Source organism: Scyliorhinus canicula, unplaced genomic scaffold (genome assembly GCF_902713615.1).
Source record: "Scyliorhinus canicula unplaced genomic scaffold, sScyCan1.1, whole genome shotgun sequence".
Classification (NCBI taxonomy): Eukaryota; Metazoa; Chordata; class Chondrichthyes; order Carcharhiniformes; family Scyliorhinidae; genus Scyliorhinus; species Scyliorhinus canicula.
This window is the reverse complement of record NW_024055987.1, coordinates 60,846-77,730: the sequence shown is the minus strand read 5'-3', so window position 1 is coordinate 77,730 and position 16,885 is coordinate 60,846.

The window sequence follows — 16,885 nt, the reverse complement described above, 5'->3', positions numbered from 1 at the left end:
CGAAAACAACCTCAATTCCCTGAGCCTTTCCTCGTAAGACCTTCCCTCCATACCAGGCAACATCCTAGTAAATCTCCTCTGAACACTTTCTAAAGCTTCCACATCCTTCCTATAATGTGGTGACCAGAACTGCACGCAGTACTCCAGGTGCGGCCCCACCAGAGTTATGTACAGCTGCAGCATGACCTTGTGGTTCCGAAACTCAATCCCCCTGCTTATAAAGGCTAACACACCATATGCCTTCTTAACAGCCCTATTAACCTGGGTGGCAACTTTCAGGGATTTATGTACCTGGATGCCGAGATCTCTCTGTTCATCTACACTACCAAGAATCTTGCCATTAGCCCAGTACTCTGCATTCCTGTTCTCTTTCCAAAGTGAACCACCTCACACTTTTCCGCATTAAACTCCATCTGCCACCTCTCAGCCCAGCTCTGCAGCTTATCTATGTCCCTCTGTATCCTATAACATCCTTCAGCACTATCCACAACTCCACCGACCTTCGTGTCATCTGCAAATTTACTAACCCATCCTTCTACACCCTCTTCCAGGTCATTTATAAAAATGACAAACAGCAGTGGCCCCAAAACAGATCCTTGCGGTACACCACTAGTAACTGAACTCCAGGATGAACATTTGCCATCAACCACCACCCTCTGTCTTCTTTCAGCTAGCCAATTACTGATCCAAACCGCTAAATCACCTTCAATTCCATATTTCCTTATTTTCTGCAATAGCCTACCGTGGGGAACCTTATCAAATGCCTTACTGAAATCCATATACACCACATCAACAGCTTTACCCTGATCCACCTGTTTGGTCACCTTCTCAAAAAACTCAATAAGGTTTGTGAGGCATGACCTACCCATCACAAAACCGTGTTGACTATCGCTAATCAACTTGTTCTTTTCAAGATGATTATAAACCCTATCTCTTACAACCTTTTCCAACATTTTACCCACAACCGAAGTAAGGCTCACAGGTCTATAATTACCAGGGTTGTCTCTACTCCCCTTCTTGAACAAGGGGACAACATTTGCTATCCTCCAGTCTTCCGGCACTATTCCTGTCGACAAAGACGACATAAAGGTCAAGGACAAAGGCTCTGCAATCTTCTCCCTGGCTTCCCAGAGAATCCTAGGATAAATCCCATCTGGCCCAGGGGACTTATCTATTTTGACATTTTCCAAAATTGATAACACCTCCTCCTTTTGAACCTCAATTCCATCTAGCCTGGTCGACTAAACCTGAGTGTTCTCCTCGACAACATTGTCTTTCTCCAGTGTAAACACTGACGAAAAATATCCATTTAACGCTTCCCCTATCTCCTCTGATTCCACACACAACTTTCCACTACTATCCTTGATTGGCCCTAATCTTACTCTAGTCATTCTTTTGTTTCTGATATACCTATAGAAAGCCTTAGGGTTTTCCTTGATCCTATCCGCCAATGACTTTTCGTGTCCTCTCCTCGCTCTTCTTAACTCTCCCTTTAGGTCCTTCCTGGCTAACTTGTAACTCTCAAGTGCCCTAACTGAGCCTTCATGTCTCATCCTAACATAAGCCTTCTTCTTCCTCTTGACAAGTGCTTCAACTTCCTTAGTAAACCACAGTTCCCTTGCTCGACAACTTCCTCCCTGCCTGACAGGTATATACTTATCAAGGACACGGAGTAGCTGTTCATTGAAAAAGCTCCACATTTCGATTGTACCCAGTCCCCTGCAGTTTCCTTCCCCATCCTATACATCCTAAATCTTGCCGAATAGCATCATAATTGCCTTTCCCCCAGCTATAATTCTTGCCTTGCGGTATATACCTATCCCTGCCCATTGCTAAAGTAAACATAACCGAGTTGTGATCACTATCACCAAAGTGCTCACCAACATCTAAATCTAACACCTGGCCGGGTTCATTACCCAGTACCAAATCCAATGTGGCCTCGCCCCTTGTTGGCCTGTCTACATACTGTGTCAGAAAACCCTCCTGCACACACTGCACAAAAACTGACCCATCTATAGTACTCGAACTATAGTATTTCCAGTCAATATTTGGAAAGTTAAAGTCCCCCATAACAACTACCCTGTTACTCTCGCCCCTGTCGAGAATCATCTTTGCAATCCTTTCCTCTACATCTCTGGAACTATTCGGAGGTCTATAGACAACTCCCAACAGGGTGACCTCTCCTCTACTGTTCCTAACCTCGGCCCATACTACCTCAGTAGACGAGTCCTCAAGCGTCCTTTCTACCGCCGTAATACTTTCCTTGATTAACAATGCCACACCCCCCCCTCTTTTACCATCTTCTCTGTTCTTACAGAAACATCTAAATCCTGGAACCTGCAACAACCATTCCTGTCCCTGCTCTACCCATGTCTCCGAAATCGCCACAACATCGAGATCCCAGGTACCAACCCATGCTGCAAGCTCACCCACCTTATTCCGGATGCTCCTGGCGTTGAAGTAGACACACTTCAAACCAGCGTCCTGCTTGCCGGTGCCCTCTTTTGAACTTTTAACCCTATCCCTGACCTCACTACTCTCAACATCCTGTACACTGGGACTACAATTTAGGTTCCCATCCCCCTGCTGAATTAGTTTAAACCCCCCCCGAAGAGCACTAGCAAATCTCCCCCCCAGGATATTGGTACCCCTCTGGTTCAGGTGAAGACCATCCTGTTTGTAGAGGTCCCACCTACCCCAGAATGAGCCCCAATTATCCAGGAAACCAAAATCCTCCCTCCTGCACCATCCCTGTAGCCACGTGTTCAACTCCTCTCTCTCCTTATTTCTCACTTCGCTAGCACGTGGCACGGGTAACAACCCAGAGATAACAACTCTGTTTGTTCTAGCTCTCAGCTTCCACCCTAGCTCCCTGAATTTCTGTCTCAAATCCCCATCTCTCTTCCTACCTATGTCGTTGGTACCTATGTGGACCACGACTTGGGGCTGCCCCCCCTCCCCCTTAAGGATCCCAAAAACACGATCAGAGACATCACGAACCCTGGCACCTGGGAGGCAACACACCAACCGTGAGTCTCTTTCGTTCCCACAGAACCTCCTGTCTGTTCCTCTAACTATGGAGTCCCCAATGACAAGTGGTCTGTTCCTCTTCTCCCTTCCCTTCTGAGCAACAGGGACAGACTCTGTGCCAGAGACCTGTGCCTTATTGCTTACCCCTGGTAAGTCGTCCCCTGCAACAGTATCCAAAACGGTGTACTTGTTATAGAGGGGAACGACCACAGGGGATCCCTGCACTGCCTGCCGGTTCCCTCTCCCTCCCCTGACGGTAACCCATCTACCTTCTTCTTTTACCTGAGGTGTGACTACCTCCCTATAACTCCTCTCAATAACCTCCTCCACCTCCCGAATGATCCTGTCCTTTATATATGGCTTGGTGTAATGCCCCCCTGTGGTAGTGTCACCTCTGTGTGTATCGTGAATGCCGATTGGTCATGTCCTATCTAACTGATCTATTGGTTGAGTGCCTGTGTGTCATGTCTCTGGTGCTCCCTGTAGTGTCTAGCTAGTCTACATGTATTTACATTAACCCCTTGTGTATTTACAGTGATGCACATCACCACATCCCCCCTTTTGCCATGTTACATATTTTCTGTACACTTAAGAAAATTGAACAAAAACAGGAAGATAAATGATGCTATGTACAAGTCATGAGAACAGTGATTAAACAATAAGTCCAAATCATATGTGTGAGTCCAAAACCAATCAATCATCGGGGTCAAATGTCTCTCTTGGTGGGTTGGTGAGTTTGATGGTGTCTGTCCTTGTGAACGCCATCGGTGTCCCTGTGCATCAGGAACCAAGAAGTGGTCAAATCACTTCGCTGTCTGATTTGGAGTCTTTTTTTTTTCGATGTTTGTGATAGCGATGTTGGATGGCATCTGTCCTGAAAGCCAGGTTGCCTCTTGGTAGTGCAGCACATGTGAGTTGGGAAAATGCATCGTCCTGCCATGGTATGTACTGAGCTGAGCAGTAACAGTTCCCTCATGGGCAGAGTCGTACCATGTCGTATCAGTCGCAGTTCCATTGGTGTAGCCTTTGTTGTTGGTACGCATCGTGTCGCTGTCTTTGAGATGGTGTTTATAGGTTGTGATGTGTTTGATGGTTCTGTTGTTGTGTTCGCTGCACTCAAGGACCACACGCTACGGATTATACAAGTCCTTCACACAGTTACTCGTGCCAGTGTGCGTCGTGGCATCTGCTGTCACCCTGAGCGTGCCGTCACTGAGTTTGCGGCACTCCCTGTCTGGAGTAAAGTCCGGCCTACTTGAATCAGAGTTGGTGTTTGGTTGCTCCCCATCTGGAGTCTGATCTGTTTCACCTGAGTCAGTGTTGGTTTGTTGATGCTCCCCGTCTGGAGTCTTAGCAGGTTCACTGGAGTCAGCTAAGATTTCTTGAAACTCCACGTCTGAAGTCAAAACATTCAGGAATGCATTTGCTTGTGGAGAGGCTCGAGCAAATGAGGTTGGAAGTAACGTGGTGTCACCGGAATCACCAGTGGTCTCGCTGTGATCGTTGAGTGCCTCTGTACACACTAGCTGAGGTCTATCACACTACACATCTTGTATGGGAAGTGGGATGCTGTCATCACTCGTCTCACATACAGTGGATAGAGCCTCAGTAGCTTCTTGTTGTTCACTTGGGCTGGGTAGACAGTCAGAGTCTTCTTCTGGTGGCTCGAACAATGTGGGTGGACTGTCATAGTTGCCTTGTTGTTCACTTGAGCTGGGTAGACTGTCAGAATCTTCTTCTTGTGACTCAAACAATGTGGGTGGACTGTCATAGTCACTTTGTTCTTCACTGGAGCATGATAGACTGTCATAGTCGTCCTGCTGTTCACTGGAGCATGGTAGACTTGCATCATCTGCTGCTAGTTGCTCAGAGGAGGTTGCTGGACCCTCATGGTCTTGTTCCTGCAAGGACTGCGCTTTGGAGTCTTGCGTTGTTTCTATCTTTGAGGCTGTCCACGAGCTCGCTGTGGAGGCTTGTGACACTCGAGTCACTTCCTGTTCATGCAAGGACTGCGCTCTGGAGTCTTGCGTTCTTCTATCATGGAGTCTGTCCACGAGCTCGCTGTGGAGGCTTGTGACACTGGCATCACGTTCTGTGTGGAGACGTGCAATTATCTCACTGTGGAGTCTTTCATTGCTTCCTGTGTAAAGGCTGGAACCCACTGTGGTGCGTAGACCACTCTCTGTGTGGAGTCGGGAACCCTTTGCGGTGCGTGGACCACTCTCTGTGTGGCAGCAGGCCGCTCTCTGTGGGCTTGTACCGCTCTCTGTCTCTTGGTGTCAGGCCTCAGCATAATCCTGCACTCACGAGTCAGGATGTCATATATGCTGGGCTGAAGATCCTCAAATCCGAAGAACGAATCCGCGTCTGTGTCGGATTCAGTATGGTGGACGCCATTTCTAATGAAAAAACCTTTGTGTGAGTCATAGTCTTCTAGAACCATAGCAGCACTGTTTGTGTCAGAGCTGGCATGGGGCTCGCGATGTCCAGGGAAGAAATAAAGGTCGGTGTCGTAGTATTCAAGGACTGGTTCATCTCTTTGGGCGGTGCTAACTGCTGGTTGCAGGGTTCCGGATTGAATCTCAGGCATTGTGCTGTCATTCCAGGTGAAAGAAGTTTGTTTTACGGCTTTAAGAGATTTCTTTTGTGATTTGGGACATTTCCCTTTTAAGTGGGCATGGTACGGGGCCTCTGACGTCATGCCGCATGTGACGTCAGCCGTAGGAAGCGTTTGCGCATGCGCATATCGCTGTTCCTGTACTGGGAGCCGTTTTCACAATTACCCATGCGCGGCTTCTCGGCCTCGTTGTAAGTGCTGGTAAGTAGGGAGTTAAACCTTAACAATGTCAGCTGCCCACATTCTCAAAATCGAGGAGTATCCTGCTCTTGGGCCTGGCAAACCCCGTTATTAACAGGTCCAGGTAGCAAGCGATTGAGGGGGCCATCCCTTCTGACTGTCTGCCCCTCTTCCACAGCTTCAATTGCAGCTGGGTGTCCCTGAAGGGTGACCATGCGGTGTCCACAGGCACAATTAAGATCTTCCATGCCTGGTGGAGACCGCAGAGTCTGGGATGCTTTATCATCTCCCTTTAATCATCTTTTAATTTGATAGGCGTGATCCAACAGCCACGCAGTGTCAGAAAAGCAGCTCATCGTGGCGCAGCATGGCCGATGAAAACCAGGAGACCCTGCTTCCCGGAATTTTCCCAGCTTGCCATGCCACACAAGATCCAATGCGATCTCGCGAGACATTGTGATGTGGGGATTTTAATCTACACGTCGATTGGTTTAACCAGGTCGGTCAAGGCAGCCTTGAGGAGGGGTTTATAGAATGTATCCGCGATAGTTTCCTAGAACAGTATGTAATGGAACCTACGAGGGAACAAGCGATCCTAGATCTGGCCCTGTGCGATGAGACAGGATTGATTAATGATTTCATAGTTAGGGACCCTCTCGGAAGGAGCGATCACACTATGGTGGAATTTAAAATACAGATGGAGGGTGAGAAGGTGAAATCAAACACTCGAGTTTTATGCTTAAACAAAGGAGATTACAATGGGTTGAGAGAAGAGCTGGCTAAGGTAGACTACGAGCAAAGACTTTATTGTGAAACAGCTGAGGAACAGTGGAGAACCTTCCAAACGATTTTTCACAGTGCTCAACAAATGTTTATACCAACAAAAACGAAGGACGGTAGAAAGAGGGAAAATAGACCGTGGATATCTAAGAAAATAAGGGAGAGTATCAAATTTCGGGAAAAAACATACAAAGTGGCAAAGGTTAGTGGGAGACTAGAGGATTGGGAAATCTTTAGGGGGCAACAGAAAGCTACTAAAAATGCTTTAAAGAAAAGTAAGATAGATTATGAGTGTAAACTTGCTCAGAATATAAAAACAGATCATAAAAGTTTCTACAAATATATAAAACAAAAAAGAGTGGCTAGGATAAATATTTGTCCTTTAGAAGTTGAGAAGGGAGATTTAATAATGGGAGATGAGGAAATGGCTGAAGAGCTGAACAGGTTTTTGGGTCGGTCTTCACAGTGGAAGACACAAATAACATGCCAGTGACTGATAGAAATGAGACTATGACAGCTGAGGACCTTAAGAGAATTGTCATCACTAAGGAGGTAGTGATGGGCAAGCTAATGGGGCTAAAGGTAGACAAGTTTCTTGGCCCTGATGGAATGCATCCCAGAGTGCTAAAAGGGATGGCTAGGGAAATTACAAATGCACTCGTGATAATTTATCAAAATTCACTGGACTCTGGGGTGGTCCCGGCGGATTGGAAATTAGCAAACATGACACCACTGTTTAAAAAAGGAGGTAGGCATAAAGCGGGTAATTATAGGCCAGTTAGTTTAACTTCGGTAGTAGGGAAGATGCTGGAATCTATCATCAAGGAAGAAATAGCGAGGCATCTGGATGGAAATTGTCCCATTGGACAGATGCAGCATGGGTTCATAAAGGGCAGGTCATGCCTAACTAATTCGGTGGAATTTTTAGAGGACATTATCAGTGCGGTAGACAACGGGGAGCTAATGGATATAGTATATCTGGATTTACAGAAAGCTTTTGACAAGGTGCGGCACAACTGCTGCATAAGATAATGATGCATGCTATTATGGGTAAAGTATTAGCATGGATGGAGGATTGGTCTGGCAGATGGAATACAATGTTGACAAATGTGAGGTTATCTATTTTGGTGGGAATAACAGCAAAAGGGGTTATTATTCAAATTATAAAATATTAAAACATGCTGCAGACATGCTAGATGTCTTTTTTCTTCTTCTTCCTCCAACTGGAATCGTTCTCAATTGACAGTCTCCTTGAACAAGAAGGTCTCTGCATGATCCATCCATTTCTCTATGCCTTGGCTTTCTCTTTAAAGTAAGATGCTTTAGTTCAATCTGATCACAGAGCCCCTTGCAGTTCTCCAACGCTGGAGCATTGGTTATCACAGCTTTCAGGCAGTCAAATGTTTGTTGAAACTCCACTGTCCACTGAAATGTTCGATGTTTCTTCAGCAAGTCCATCAGTGGAGCAACCACGCTACAAATATTTGGCACAAATGTTCGATCAAATCCACTCTTGCCAAGTAATCGCATTATTTCCCTTTGTGTCGAAGGTATTGGAAACTCCCCAATAACATTTGTTTACACATCCCGTTGGACCATTCGACCCTGTCTGATTTTATGGCCAAAGAAAGTGACTTGGGATTCTCCAAATTCACTATTTGTGAGGCGTACCACCAAACCCGCCTTTTGAAGTTGATTGAATAACTCCATCAGATGTTTTAAATGTTCTTCCTATATCTGGCTGAAACTGACTAGATCGTCGATGTATACCGCACAATTGGGTAATCCTGAAACAACTTTGTGAGTTAACCATTGAAATGTGGCTGGGGTGTTTTTCATGCCTAATGGCATAACTTTAAATAGGTATATACCATCTGGAGTCACAAAAGCTGAAATCTCCTTCGCCCTTTCGGATAAAGGTACCTGCCAGTAACCTTTAAGTAAATCCAATTTGAAAATAAAAGATGATTGTCCCACTTTCTCAATACAATCCTTCAAATGTGGGATAGGATAAAAGTCCGCTCTTGCAACTGCATGAACCTTTCTATAGTCCGCACAGAACCATCGGGTACCGTCTGGTTTAGGAACCATCATTATGGGTGAGCTCCATTGGTGCAGCCCACTTCAATTATGCTATTTTTAAGCATGCTTTCAATCTCTTTGTTAAACTGTGCCAATTTTAAAGCATTAAGTCAATATGGATGTTGTTGATTGTAACAGCATTTACCACATCTACATCATGTATAGCCATTTTAGTACTTCCCAACTTATCTCCACAAACTTGCCCTGTGATATCAATAACTCTTTCAGGTCAGTTTGTTTTTCCTTTGGAAGGTAACTCAACAATTTATTCCAATTTTTAAGAACATCCTCTTTTTCAAATTTAATTTGAGGTATGTTCAATTCAAAGTCATCTGGATTTAGTTTGTCACTTTGAGTTAGAATCATTAAAACCTCCTCCTTTTTCTCTCCTTCCCTTTCAAAGTACCTTTTAAGCATATTCACATGGCACACACGGTGAGTTTTCCTGTGGAATTCATTGCCACAGAGGGCGGTGGAGGCCGGGACATTGAGTGTCTTTAAGACAGAAATTGATAAATTCTTGATTTCTCGAGGAATTAAGGACTATGGGGAGAGAGCGGGTAAATGGATTTGAAATCAACCATGATTGAATGGTGGAGTGGACTCGATGGGCCGAATGGCCTTACTTCCGCTCCTATGTCTTATGGTCTTATGGTCCTTCTATCTGGCATTCGTACTACATAATTCACCTCACTGAATTTTCTTTCAATCTCAGAAGGTCCACAAAACCTAGCTTTTAAAGGTTCACCTACCACTGGTAACAATACAAAATTTTTAACTCCACTGGCAAAACTACGAACTTTGGATTTTTTGTCCGCTATCTGTTTCATCACATTTTCTGCAACTTTTAAATGTTGTCTAGCCAATTCACCTGCTCTATTTAATCGTTCCCTAAAATTTGATACGTAATCCAATGTCAGTTCCGATTTCTCACTCACCAATTTTTCCTTAATCTATTTAAGGGGTTCTCTTACCTCATGACCAAAATTTAGTTCAAAAGGACTGAATTTAGTTGACTCATTAGGTGCATCCCTAATTGCAAACAGTACGAATGGAATTCCTTTATCTAAATCTTCTGGATAATCTTGACAATATGCCCTCAACATCGTCTTTACTGTCTGATGCCACCTTGCTAACGCTCCCTGTGATTCTGGATGGTACGCAGTTGATTTAAATTGTTTTATTCCTCAGCTATCCATAACATCTCTGAATAACTTTGAGCTTGAGTTTTTCTTACTCCCAAATGACCTCCCACTGGTGCCTCGTGTGCTACTCGTAACACCTCCTTTCTATACCTTACGGGCAATACAACTTGATGAACATCTGCCCACTTGTCTTCTGCCTGCATATGTAATGGTCTCCATTTCCTCATCAAGACATCATTTTTACGGTAATACACTCATCCCTCTTCCGTATATGCTTTCTTAAATATCCGTTTTATTTCTAAGTCTTTCTGCTGTAACTCCGCCAATTTTCCTGAACTAAAAATATCTGCCTCATCCTCCACCTGTTCTTGTTCTTTTTCGACCACCTGATCAAAAATCATGTCTTATAATTGAACTTCCACTTCATCTTCACTCTTTGATTTCTCCTCTTGTCTTAACTTGTGAATTTGCGACCTTGTTACTACACAATCCGTAAAAAATAACAGGATAAACTAATTCAGCAGGGGCATGGGAACCTGGATTGTAGTTTTAGGGTACGGGAGATTGAGAGTATAGAGGTCAGGAGCACAGATTTGACATCGCAGGAGGGTGCCAGTGTTCAGGTAGGTGGTTTGAAGTGTGTCTACTTCAATGCCAGGAGTATACAAAATAAGGTAGGGGAACTGGCAGCATGGGTTGGTACCTGGAACTTCGATGTTGTGGCCATTTCAGAGACATGGATAGAGCAGGGACAGGAATGGTTGTTGCAGGTTCCGGGGTTTAGGTGTTTTAGTAAGCTCAGAGAAGGGGGCAAAAGAGGGGGAGGTGTGGCGCTGCTAGTCAAGGACAGTATTACGGTGGCGGAAAGGATGCTAGATGGGGACTCTTCTTCTGAGGTAGTATGGGCTGAGGTTAGAAACAGGAAAGGAGAGGTCACCCTGTTGGGAGTTTTCTATAGGCCACCTAATAGTTCTAGGGATGTAGAGGAAAGGATGGCGAAGATGATTCTGGAAAAGAGCGAAAGTAACAGGGTAGTTGTTATGGGAGACTTTAACTTTCCAAATATTGACTGGAAAAGATATAGTTCGAGTACATTAGATGGGTCATTCTTTGTACAATGTGTGCAGGAGAGTTTCCGGACACAATATGTTGACAGGCCAACAAGAGGCGAGGCCACATTGGATTTGGTTTTGGGTAATGAACCAGGCCAGGTGTTAGATCTGGAGGTAGGTGAGCACTTTGGAGACAGTGACCACAATTCGGTGACCTTTACGTTAGTGATGGAAAGGGATAAGTATACCCCGCAGGGCAAGAGTTATAGCTGGGGGAAGGGCAATTATGATGCCATGAGACATGACTTAGGATGTGTTGGTTGGAGAAGTAGGCTGCAAGGGTTGGGCACACTGGATATGTGGAGCTTGTTCAAGGAACAGCTATTGCATGTTCTTGATAAGTACGTACCAGTCAGGCAGGGAGGAAGGGGTCGAGCGAGGGAACCGTGGTTTACCAAAGAAGTGGAATCTCTTGTTAAGAGGAAGAAGGAGGCCTATGTGAAGATGAGGCGTGAAGTTTCAGTTGGGGCGCTTGATATTTACAAGGAAGCGAGGAAGGATCTAAAGAGAGAGCTGAGACGAGCAAGGAGGGGACATGAGAAGTCTTTGGCAGGTAGGATCAAGGAAAACCCAAAAGCTTTCTATAGGTATGTCAGGAATAAAAGAATGACTAGGGTAAGAGTAGGGCCAGTCAAGGACAGTGGTGGGAAGTTGTGTGTGGAGGCTGAGGAGATAAGCGAGATACTAAAGGAATACTTTTCGTCAGTATTCACTCAAGAAAAAGATAATATTGTGGAGGAGAATGCTGAGACCCAGGCTATTAGAATAGATGGCATTGAGGTGCGTAGGGAAGAAGTGTTGGCAATTCTGGACAAGGTGAAAATAGATAAGTCCCCGGGGCCGGATGGGATTTATCCTAGGATTCTCTGGGAAGCCAGGGAAGAGATTGCTGAGCCTTTGGCTTTGATTTTAGGTCATCATTGGCTACAGGAATAGTGCCAGAGGACTGGAGGATAGCAAATGTGGTCCCTTTGTTCAAGAAGGGGAGTAGAGATAACCCCGGTAACTATAGGCCGGTGAGCCTAACGTCTGTGGTGGGTAAAGTCTTGGAGAGGATTATAAAAGATACGATTTATAATCATCTAGATAGGAATAATATGATTAGGGACAGTCAGCATGGTTTGTGAAGGGTAGGTCATGCCTCACAAACCTTATAGAGTTCTTTGAGAAGGTGACTGAACAGGTAGACGAGGGTAGAGCAGTTGATGTGGTGTATATGGATTTCAGTAAAGCGTAGATAAGGTTCCCCACGGTCGTCTATTGCAGAAAATACGGAGGCTGGGGATTGAGGGTGATTTAGAGATGTGGATCAGAAATTGGCTAGTTGAAAGAAGACAGAGAGTGGTAGTTGATGGGAAATGTTCAGAATGGAGTTCAGGTACGAGTGGCGTACCACAAGGATCTGTTCTGGGGCCGTTGCTGTTTGTCATTTTTATAAATGACCTAGAGGAGGGCGCAGAAGGATGGGTGAGTAAATTTGCAGACGACACTAAAGTCGGTGGAGTTGTAGACAGTGCGGAAGGATGTTGCAGGTTACAGAGGGACATAGATAAGCTGCAGAGCTGGGCTGAGAGGTGGCAAATGGAGTTTAATGTGGAGAAGTGTGAGGTGATTCACTTTGGAAAGAATAACAGAAATGCGGAATATTTGGCTAATGGTAAAATTCTTGGTAGTGTGGATGAGCAGAGGGATCTCGGTGTCCATGTACATAGATCCCTGAAAGTTGCCCACCCAGGTTGATAGGGTTGTGAAGAAGGCCTATGGTGTGTTGGCCTTTATTGGTAGAGGGATTGAGTTCCGGAGCCATGAGGTCATGTTGCAGTTGTACAAAACTCTAGTACGGCCGCATTTGGAGTATTGCGTACAGTTCTGGTCGCCTCATTATAGGAAGGGACGTGGAAGCTTTGGAACGGGTGCAGAGGAGATTTACCAGGATGTTGCCTGGTATGGAGGGAAAATCTTATGAGGAAAGGCTGATGGACTTGAGGTTGTTTTCGTTAGAGAGAAGAAGGTTAAGAGGTGACTTAATAGAGGCATACAAAATGATCAGAGGGTTAGATAGGGTGAACAGCGAGAGCCTTCTCCCGCGGATGGAGGTGGCTAGCACGAGGGGACATAGCCTTAAATTGAGGGGTAATAGATATAGGACAGAGGTCAGAGGTGGGTTTTTTACGCAAAGAGTGGTGAGGCCGTGGAATGCCCTACCTGCAACAGTAGTGAACATGCCAACATTGAGGGCATTTAAAAATTTATTGGATAAGCATATGGATGATAAGGGCATAGTGTAGTTAGATGGCCTTTAGATTTTTTCCATGTCGGTGCAACATCGAGGGCCGAAGGGCCTGTACTGCGCTGTATCGTTCTATGTTCTATGTTCTATGTTCTATGTTATATTCATCCTTCAACACTTCAGTTATCTGGTTTTCCACTGACTTATCAACCACAGTAGGCATCACTCCCACCTGCTATCCAGCTATATCATTACCCAAGATAAACCATATTCCTGGATGGTTCTATTACTCTATTACTCCTACTATCGCTTTACCACTCTTCACTGGACTTTCCAACCTTACCTTATAAAATGGAACACTGCTCCTCTCACCCTGAATTCCACATATTACCACCCTTTCTGCCAATATTCTTCCCAAACTACATAACTCCTCATTTCTTACCATTAAAGATTGACTAGCTCCCGTATCTCTTAAAATTGTGACTTCTATACCTGCTCCTTCTGATACACATGAGTAAACTTACCCACACAAGTAAATTCTTCAAACCGATCTGACACCTTGTTATCAATCACCTCTTGTTCAGGCTGTACAATCTTTTGCAACTCCTTCGCTTCACTTGGGCTTTCCTTTACAACTTTAACAAACCCCACTCTTATCCCGTTTTACCACATCAGCCTTCTCAGTGCTTTTCTTTAACCACCAACACTGTGACTTTACATGGCCTAGATTATTACAGTGAAAACATTTGAAACTTTTCATTTCTTTTCCAGCCTCCTGGATTTCTTTTTAATCTGAGGTACACTCTCCTTATTATCACCCATCAGATCTCCTTTACCTCTACCACTTGAGAGTATTTCTCATGTCCCCAGTTTCGATCCCTCACAGGCTGAAACTGATGTTGGAAACCAAGCTTTGAAATATGAACTAATTCATAGAACATAGAACACAGAACGATACAGCGCAGTACAGGCCCTTCGGCCCACGATGTTGCACTGACATGGGAAGTCAAAAACTAAAGGCCATCCAACCTACACTATGCCATTATCATCCATATGCTTATCCATAAACTTTTAGATGCCCTCAATGTTGGCGAGTGCACTACTGTTGCAGGTAGGGCATTCCACGGCCTCACCACTCTTTGCGTAAAAAACCTACCTCTGACCTCTGTCCTATATCTATTACCCTCAATTTAAGTCTATGTCCCCTCATGCTAGCCACCTCCATCCGCGGGAGAAGGCTCTCACTGTCCACCCTATCTAACCCTCTGATCATTTGTATGCCTCTATTAAGTCACCTCTTAACCTTCTTCTCTCTAACGAAAACAACCTCAAGTCCATCAGCCTTTCCTCATAAGATTTTCCCTCCATACCAGGCAACGTCCTGGTAAATCTCCTCTGCACCCATTCCAAAGCTTCCACGTCCTTCCTATAATCAGGCGACCAGAACTGTACGCAATACTCCAAATGCGGCCGTACCAGATATTTGTACAGCTGCAACATGACCTCGTGGCTCCGGAACTCAATCCCTCTACCAATAAAGGCCAACACAACATAGGCCTTCTTCACAACCCTATCAACCTGGGTGGCAACTTTCAGGGATCTATGTACATGGACACCGAGATCCTTCTGCTCATCCACACTACCAAGAATTTTACCATTAGCCAAATAGTCCGCATTCCTGTTATTCTTTCCAAAGTGAATCACCTCACACTTCTCTACATTAAACTCCATTTGCCACCTCTCAGCCCAGCTCTGCAGCTTATCTATGTCCCTCTGTAACCTGCAAAATCCTTCCACACTGTCTACAACTCCACCAACTTCAGTGTCGTCTGCAAATTTACTCACCCAACCTTCTGTGCCCTCCTCGAGGTCATTTATAAAAATGACAAACAGCAACGGCCCCAGAACAGATCCTTGTGTACGCCACTCGCAACTGAACTCCATTCTGAACATTTGCCATCAACCACCACCCTCTATCTTCTTTCAACTAGCCAATTTCTGATCCACATCTCTAAATCACCCTCAATCCCCAGCCTCCGTATTTTCTGCAATAGCCGACCGTGTGGGACCTTATCAAATGCTTTACTGAAATCCATATACACCACATCAACTGCTCTACCCTCGTCTACCTGTTCAGTCACCTTCTCAAAGAACTCGATAAGGTTTGTGAGGCATGACCTACCCTTCACAAAACCATGCTGACTATCCCTAATCATATTATTCCTATCTAGATGATTATAAATCGTATCTCTTATAATCCCCTCCAAGACTTTACCCACAACAGACGTGAGGCTCACCAGCCTATATAGTTACCAGGGTTATCTCTACTCCCCTTCTTGAACAAAGGGACCACATTTGCTATCCTCCAGTCCTCTGGCACTATTCCTGTAGCCAATGATGACATATAAATCATGAGCCAAAGGCTCAGCAATCTCTTCCCTGGCTTCCCAGAGAATCCTAGGATAAATCCCATCAGGCTCCGGGGACTTATCTATTTTCACCTTGTCCAGAATTGCCAACACTTCTTCCCTACGCACCTCAATGCCATCTATTCTAATCATGATGTGGAGATGCCGGCGTTGGACTGGGGTGAGCACAGTAAGAAGTCTTACAACACCAGGTTAAAGTCCAACAGGTTTGTTTCAAACACGAGCTTTCGGAGCACGGCTCCTTCTTCACCTGAAGAAGGAGCCGTGCTCCGAAAGCTCGTGTTTGAAACAAACCTGTTGGACTTTAACCTGGTGTTGTAATCTATTCTAATAGCCTGGGTCTGAGCATTCTCCTCCACAGCATTATCTTTTCCTGAGTGAATACTGACGAAAAGTATTCATTTAGTATCTCGCTTATCTCCTCAGCCTCCACACACAACTTCCCACCACTGTCCTTGACTGACCCTACTCTTATCCTAGTCATTCTTTTATTCCTGACATACCTATAGAAAGCTTTTGGGTTTTCCTTGATCCTACCTGCCAAAGGCTTCTCATGTCCCCTCCTTGCTCGTCTTAGCGCTCTCTTTATATCCTTCCTTGCTTCCTTGTAAATATCAAGCGACCCAACTGAAACTTCACGCCTCATCTTCACATAGGCCTCCATCTTCCTCTTAACAAGAGATTCCACTTCTTTGGTAAACCACGGTTCCCTCGCTCTAACCCCTTCCTCCCTGCCTGATTGGTACGTACTTATCAAGAACACGCAATAGCTGTTCCTTGAACAAGCTCCACATATCCAGTGTGCCCAACCCTTGCAGCCTACTTCTCCAACCTACACATCCTAAGTCATGTCTAATGGCATCATAATTGCCCTTCCCCCAGCTATAACTCTTTCCTGTGGGTATACTTATCCCTTTCATCACTAATGTAAAGGTCACCGAATTGGGGGTCACTGTCTCCAAAGTGCTCACCTACCTCCAGATCTAACACCTGGCCTGGTTCATTACCCAAAACCCAATCCAATGTGGCCTCGCCTCTTGATGGCCTGTCCACCTATTGTGTCAGGAAACCCTCCTGCACACATTGTACAAAGAACGACCCATCCGATATACTCGAACTATATATTTTCCAGTCAATATTTGGAAAGTTAAAGTCTCCCATAACAACTACCCTGTTACTTTCGCTCTTTTCCAGAATCATCTTCGCCATCCTTTCCTCTACATCCCTAGAACTATTAGGTGGCCTATAGAAAACTCCCACAGGGTGACCTCCTTTCCTGT